At 44.2% G+C, this 8,364-nt stretch overlaps 1 protein-coding gene across 1 annotated transcript in view; it reads right to left on the reverse strand.

The window, feature by feature from the left end:
- The window catches only part of tcf4 (transcription factor 4), a gene marked incomplete at its 5' end in the record, with an annotated part of 172,686 nt that overhangs the window by 100,050 nt on the left and 64,272 nt on the right, over nt 1-8,364 (reverse strand).

Raw genomic sequence — 8,364 nt, forward strand, 5'->3', positions numbered from 1 at the left:
CCTAACCAGAACACTTACCCTAAACCTGCCCATCACAACTAACTGCCTAACCAGAACACTTACCATACACCTGCCCATCACAACTAACTGCCTAACCAGAACACTTACCCTAAACCTGCCCATCACAACTAACTGCCAAACCCGAACACTTACCCTACAACTGCCCATCACAACTAACTGCCTAACCAGAACACTTACCCTAAACCTGCCCATCACAACTAACTGCCTAACCCGAACACTTACCCTACACCTGCCCATCACAACTAACTGCCTAACCAGAACACTTACCCTAAACCTGCCCATCACAACTAACTGCCTAACCAGAACACTTACCCTAAACCTGCCCATCACAACTAACTGCCCAACCCGAACACTTACCCTAAACCTGCCCATCACAACTAACTGCCTAACCAGAACACTTACCCTAAACCTGCCCATCACAACTAACTGCCTAACCAGAACACTTACCCTAAACCTGCCCATCACAACTAACTGCCTAACCAGAACACTTACCCTAAACCTGCCCATCACAACTAACTGCCTAACCAGAACACTTACCCTAAACCTGCCCATCACAACTAACTGCCTAACCAGAACACTTACCCTAAACCTGCCCATCACAACTAACTGCCAAACCAGAACACTTACCCTAAACCTGCCCATCACAACTAACTGCCTAACCAGAACACTTACCCTAAACCTGCCCATCACAACTAACTGCCTAACCAGAACACTTACCCTAAACCTGCCCATCACAACTAACTGCCTAACCAGAACACTTACCCTAAACCTGCCCATCACAACTAACTGCCTAACCAGAACACTTACCCTAAACCTGCCCATCACAACTAACTGCCTAACCAGAACACTTACCCTAAACCTGCCTATCACAACTAACTGCCTAACCAGAACACTTACCCTAAACCTGCCCATCACAACTAACTGCCAAACCAGAACACTTACCCTAAACCTGCCCATCACAACTAACTGCCTAACCAGAACACTTACCCTAAACCTGCCCATCACAACTAACTGCCTAACCAGAACACTTACCATACACCTGCCCATCACAACTAACTGCCTAACCAGAACACTTACCCTAAACCTGCCCATCACAACTAACTGCCAAACCCGAACACTTACCCTACAACTGCCCATCACAACTAACTGCCTAACCAGAACACTTACCCTAAACCTGCCCATCACAACTAACTGCCTAACCCGAACACTTACCCTACACCTGCCCATCACAACTAACTGCCTAACCAGAACACTTACCCTAAACCTGCCCATCACAACTAACTGCCTAACCAGAACACTTACCCTAAACCTGCCCATCACAACTAACTGCCCAACCCGAACACTTACCCTAAACCTGCCCATCACAACTAACTGCCTAACCAGAACACTTACCCTAAACCTGCCCATCACAACTAACTGCCTAACCAGAACACTTACCCTAAACCTGCCCATCACAACTAACTGCCAAACCCGAACACTTACCCTAAACCTGCCCATCACAACTAACTGCCCAACCCGAACACTTACCCTAAACCTGCCCATCACAACTAACTGCCCAACCAGAACACTTACCCTAAACCTGCCCATCACAACTAACTGCCCAACCAGAACACTTACCCTAAACCTGCCCATCACAACTAACTGCCTAACCAGAACACTTACCCTAAACCTGCCCATCACAACTAACTGCCTAACCAGAACACTTACCCTAAACCTGCCCATCACAACTAACTGCCTAACCAGAACACTTACCCTAAACCTGCCCATCACAACTAACTGCCTAACCAGAACACTTACCCTAAACCTGCCCATCACAACTAACTGCCTAACCAGAACACTTACCCTAAACCTGCCCATCACAACTAACTGCCTAACCAGAACACTTACCCTAAACCTGCCCATCACAACTAACTGCCCAACCCGAACACTTACCCTAAACCTGCCCATCACAACTAACTGCCTAACCAGAACACTTACCCTAAACCTGCCCATCACAACTAACTGCCTAACCAGAACACTTACCCTAAACCTGCCCATCACAACTAACTGCCTAACCAGAACACTTACCCTAAACCTGCCCATCACAACTAACTGCCCAACCAGAACACTTACCCTAAACCTGCCCATCACAACTAACTGCCTAACCAGAACACTTACCCTAAACCTGCCCATCACAACTAACTGCCAAACCCGAACACTTACCCTAAACCTGCCCATCACAACTAACTGCCCAACCCGAACACTTACCCTAAACCTGCCCATCACAACTAACTGCCCAACCAGAACACTTACCCTAAACCTGCCCATCACAACTAACTGCCCAACCAGAACACTTACCCTAAACCTGCCCATCACAACTAACTGCCTAACCAGAACACTTACCCTAAACCTGCCCATCACAACTAACTGCCTAACCAGAACACTTACCCTAAACCTGCCCATCACAACTAACTGCCTAACCAGAACACTTACCCTAAACCTGCCCATCACAACTAACTGCCTAACCAGAACACTTACCCTAAACCTGCCCATCACAACTAACTGCCTAACCAGAACACTTACCCTAAACCTGCCCATCACAACTAACTGCCTAACCAGAACACTTACCCTAAACCTGCCCATCACAACTAACTGCCCAACCCGAACACTTACCCTAAACCTGCCCATCACAACTAACTGCCTAACCAGAACACTTACCCTAAACCTGCCCATCACAACTAACTGCCTAACCAGAACACTTACCCTAAACCTGCCCATCACAACTAACTGCCTAACCAGAACACTTACCCTAAACCTGCCCATCACAACTAACTGCCCAACCAGAACACTTACCCTAAACCTGCCCATCACAACTAACTGCCCAACCAGAACACTTACCCTAAACCTGCCCATCACAACTAACTGCCCAACCAGAACACTTACCCTAAACCTGCCCATCACAACTAACTGCCTAACCAGAACACTTACCCTAAACCTGCCCATCACAACTAACTGCCTAACCAGAACACTTACCCTAAACCTGCCCATCACAACTAACTGCCCAACCAGAACACTTACCCTAAACCTGCCCATCACAACTAACTGCCCAACCAGAACACTTACCCTAAACCTGCCCATCACAACTAACTGCCTAACCAGAACACTTACCCTAAACCTGCCCATCACAACTAACTGCCTAACCAGAACACTTACCCTAAACCTGCCCATCACAACTAACTGCCTAACCAGAACACTTACCCTAAACCTGCCCATCACAACTAACTGCCTAACCAGAACACTTACCCTAAACCTGCCCATCACAACTAACTGCCCAACCAGAACACTTACCCTAAACCTGCCCATCACAACTAACTGCCCAACCAGAACACTTACCCTAAACCTGCCCATCACAACTAACTGCCTAACCAGAACACTTACCCTAAACCTGCCCATCACAACTAACTGCCTAACCCGAACACTTACCCTAAACCTGCCCATCACAACTAACTGCCTAACCCGAAGGCTATAAAACCTGCCCTAAACCTAATTATAACCTGGTCACTAAAACCAAGTCTTGACCCTTTAAAGGCTTTCAGAAAGTGAGGACTGGCCAAAATGTCCTCACTTTACTCTCTCTGTCCTCACTCTGACTGTGTAAAACTCAAACCAGTCCTCACAAACATAGTTGTACATAGGGGTGTGCGATATCAAGATAGTTGTAAAAGTACACACACACACACTCACACACATTCACTTTTGTCACAAAATGTAACTATATTATCACCCAGTTCTTAATATGAAGTTGCATATATAAGCATGTCCAACTTTATCTGTATACATACAGAACACTCAAGTAAAGCAATACATATTCAATATAACAAATATCATGTTTGATTGTTTATTTTGTTGCAAAATGTGACTATATTATCGCCCAGCTCTAATCTGCTAAATGAAAGGAATAAGATATTATAAACATTAACACCATGGTTTTCGGTAAAGCTGCTTTGAAACAATGAATCCTGTAAAAATGAATTAAGGCTAAATAGAGACAGTGTGTTTCTCATGTTCAGTAAAAGAGTGAACATTATAAACTGTGTGAGTGCGTGTGTGTGTGTGTGTGTTTTCTCTTTCCCAGGGTCTCTAATGGCTCCTCTGCCTCCCCTGGTGGCAGTAATTATGGACCTGCGGTGGCTTTATGTGTGTGTGTGTGTGTGTGTGCGTGTGTGTGTGTGTCTGTAACAGCTGGAGGAAGCGGCTACAGCTGCCGAGGAGTCTGGGAAACCTGCGTCTGTGAGATCTGACACTGACCAATCAGCCGCCTGCATCATGATGATGTCATCCTCATTATCAAAAACTGATCTCCTGCACCGGTGAATCTGACTCACATGAACACACATGAACTGACATCATCCATCTGAGACCAACTGACCACAAAAATGCCAAGATCTGGAAAAATCTTGCATCTGATTGGCTGGTATCTGCCCCACTCCATTTAACAATAACTCATAAATCATTAAAGACAGCCTTACTGTGAGATACAAGGTTGTTAATTGACAGTACATGTTTCTGATGAAGCCACCAGTCTGCATTATTACAACATATTTTTGAAAATAATCATATTTAGCAGCATCAATCCTGGTGATTAACTACATTACCCATGATTCTGCAGAGAAATCTCCACCAATCAGAGAATCATGACAAGCAAACTACACTAATAGAGCTCCGCCCACTTCAGTGAAACACAGCGAATCACGTAATAGAGTCTGGAATATCTTTAACCCCCATTTAGGCAAGTGAGACATAAACTACCAAAATAAAAAGCTCGGTAACGCTTTATTTTACAGTGTCCTTGTTACATATGTTACATGTACTTACCATAGTAATAACAGTAAATGATGCATAATTACATGCAACTAACCCTAATCCTATAGTAAGTACATGTAGTTGCTTATTATTTCTCAGTACTTAAATATATAATTACACTGTAACAATGACACCTTAAAATAAAGTGTAACCAAAAGCTCATAAGTCATTCTGAATAGACACACAACAAACATATACTGGACTGTATATAGAAAGCCAGCACTTGAGAGTTTACAGTTCAAGACTCAGAATTACTCAGACTGTTATTAATATCGAGATATAACATCTCAAACATAAAAACAAAAACTAACAAAATATATTTTAAATGTATACAGATATTCAATTCAATTCAATTCAAATTTATTTGTATAGCGCTTTTCACAATACAAATTGTTTCAAAGCAGCTTTACAACAGATATGGCTTTAGTGTAGCAATTTAGAAACACAATGAACCACAAGTGTGCTTCATTTCAAATCTGAGGGTGTCATTTTGTAAGTGCGTGTCATGTGAGTTATTAGAGAAGGCTAATAAAAGCATATCTCAAAAGTTAATGTTTCTGCTGTTCTCACTCGACAAACCTTTCACACTTCTGCAGTGTATGAGGCCTAATCTTCATTATTCTCTTATCCTTATCTACATCTTATAATTTTATCATTATCTATTCTTTTATCCTTGAACTACAACACCATGAAGCATTTTAAATAACATTTTACTCTAATTCACTTTATAACTGTATCATTTATCTCTTTTAATTCCTTTTATAATTTTGAATTTCCCTTGCCTTTATTTTGTGCTTATTTTCTATGCAAAGCACTTAGAATTGCCATAGTGTATGAAATGTGCTATATAAATAAACGTGCCTGGCCTTGCCTAAAGATTTCACAATATGCAACTCTTAAAGTACAGAAATGATCAGAGCTTTGTTGCCCATTATAGTCCAGAAGTCAGAACCGCAGATTACACATTTAATAAGCTCTAAGGTCTGTCACCAAATATACCATTTTTAGATTTTTATCTTCAGGTTGGGTGTTAAAAATGACAGTGTGAATGCTAAGTGAACCAGGACTAAATGTATCATTTTCTTTTTTGTTCCAGATCAAGAGAACCGAACTACAAGTGTGAACACAACGCTGATAACCCAACAACACCAATTCAAATCAAAAGTTCAAGTTCGCTTTATGTGTATAGCACATGTACAACAGCCTCTAGGCTGAAAAAGTGCTTTATGCCTGGGTCAGATTACACGATTTTAGGCTGATCCGTGTGACGTAGGGTGTTGTGGGGATTCGTAAACGTCAACGGGCGTCGGGACGCAAGATTCGATCGCTTCATCTCGTATAGTGTCATAGTGGGCGACAACCGACGGCGCGTCTGCGATGCTTCACGACGTCACCATAATAAGACTAGCATGTTTAATTTTTTTCTGGTCCTCCACGACGGGTCCCGTCAAGAGTGAGTGAGAGTGTGTGAGTGCGCAAGTGAGTGAGCGAGAGTGAGTGTGTGTGTGTGCGCGAGTGAGTGAGTGAATGAGTGATTGCGAGTGATCGAGAGTGAGTGTGTGTGTGTATGTGCGCGCGAGTGAGTGAATGAGCGAGAGTGAGTGTGTGTGTGTGCGGGCGAGTGAGTGAGTGAGTGTGATCGAGAGCGAGTGTGTGCGCGAGCGAGTGAATGAGTGAGTGAGTGGGAGTGATCGAGAGTGAGTGTGTGTGTGCGAGTGAGTGAATGAGTGAGCGAGAGTGAGTGTGTGTGTGTGCGAGTGAGTGAGTAAGTGAGTGAATGAGCGAGAGTGAGTGTGTGTGTGTGTGCGGGCGAGTGAGTGAGTGAGTGCGAGTGATCGAGAGTGAGTGTGTGTGTGCGCGAGTGAGTGAATGAGTGAGCGAGAGTGAGAGTGTGTGCAAGTGAGTGAGTGAGTGAATGAGCGAGAGTGAGTGTGTGTGTGTGTGTGTGTGTGTGCATGCGGGCGAGTGAGTGAGTGAGTGCGAGTGATCGAGAGTGAGTGTGTGTGTGCGCGAGTGAGTGAATGAGTGAGCGAGAGTGAGTGTGTGTGTGTGCGAGTGAGTGAGTAAGTGAGTGAATGAGCGAGAGTGAGTGTGTGTGTGTGCGGGCGAGTGAGTGAGTGAGTGCGAGTGATCGAGAGTGAGTGTGTGTGTGCGCGAGTGAGTGAATGAGTGAGCGAGAGTGAGAGTGTGTGCAAGTGAGTGAGTGAGTGAATGAGCGAGAGTGAGTGTGTGTGTGTGTGTGCGTGCGGGCGAGTGAGTGTGTGAGTGCGAGTGATCGAGAGTGAGTGTGTGTGTGCGCGAGTGAGTGAGCAAGAGTGAGTGTGTGTGTGTGTGTGCGAGTGAGTGAGTGAATGAGCGTGAGTGTGTGTGTGTGTGTGTGTGTGCGGGCGAGTGAGTGAGTGCGTGCGAGTGATTGAGAGTGAGTGTGTGTGTGTGTGTGTGTGTGTGTGTGTGTGCGCAAGTGAGTGAGCGAGAGTGAGTGTGTGTATACGTGCGTGAGTGAGTGAATGAGTGAGCGACAGTGAGTGTGTGTGTGTTTGCGCCAGTGAGTGCGTGAGTGAGTGTGTGTGTGTGTGAGAGTGAGACAACCAGATTAAAATAAAGACTTGCATAACAACACATGAAACACAAATAAGAGCAGCAAAGCTGAGAGACTCAAATATAGAATGAAAAAAAAAACAAAAAAAACAAAACAGCAATAGCAAAGCAAGAGGAGTGTCAGGAAAGTGTGCCACATTCCCAAACTTCCCGAAACTTTTGTTCTGGACATTCATGGCCTGCGGAGAAATGCATCTCGCTCTCCGTGGCCCTATTCTTTCCCAGAACCCCCTTGGTCAAGCGTTCCAGTCCGTCGAGGATGGCGGCTCAGTCTGGGGGGGGCAGATGGAGGGTCTCAACAGGAGGCCGACACACACACACACACGTGCGCGGTCTGGCACGGACCTCAGCCAGGTGGAGAGGCGCTGGTGCGCTGGGGTTCAGAAGCTTTGGCAGCGGCTCTGATTAGGGTAATCACACACACACACACGCTCGCGCTCACGACACACACTGAATGTAAAGCATCTCTCACTCTCAAACGCGACGGCGCTTTACTGCTCGTCCAGGCCTCATCAAGAGCTCAGTTACGAGTCATTGAAGACGCAACTTAGCTTTGCCTAAAGAGACTGAAATGATTCTCCACTTTCCTCACGTGTTCCTCGTCTCACTGTGAACGGTCGTCGCGGATCATATTCATCATGCCTTTATTTCAATTATTGTAATTTATTTATTTAATTTGGCTTAAATAAATGTATATAAATATAACAAATTCATATGTTTAATTTAAGCAAATGCTAAATAATAAACTTATTTATTTATTTAATATATTTAATATCACATATTATTTACTTTCTTAATTCATGTTCCTTATTGTGTTCATGCGTTTCATTGTGAATGATTCATCAGTGTTTATTTGTTATCTCATTTGTTTATTTATTTAAATGATTGTAATTTGGGTTAAAA

Source organism: Abramis brama (genome assembly GCF_963993115.1).
Source record: "Abramis brama genome assembly, chromosome: 15".
In the NCBI taxonomy this organism is placed as follows: domain Eukaryota; kingdom Metazoa; phylum Chordata; class Actinopteri; order Cypriniformes; family Leuciscidae; genus Abramis; species Abramis brama.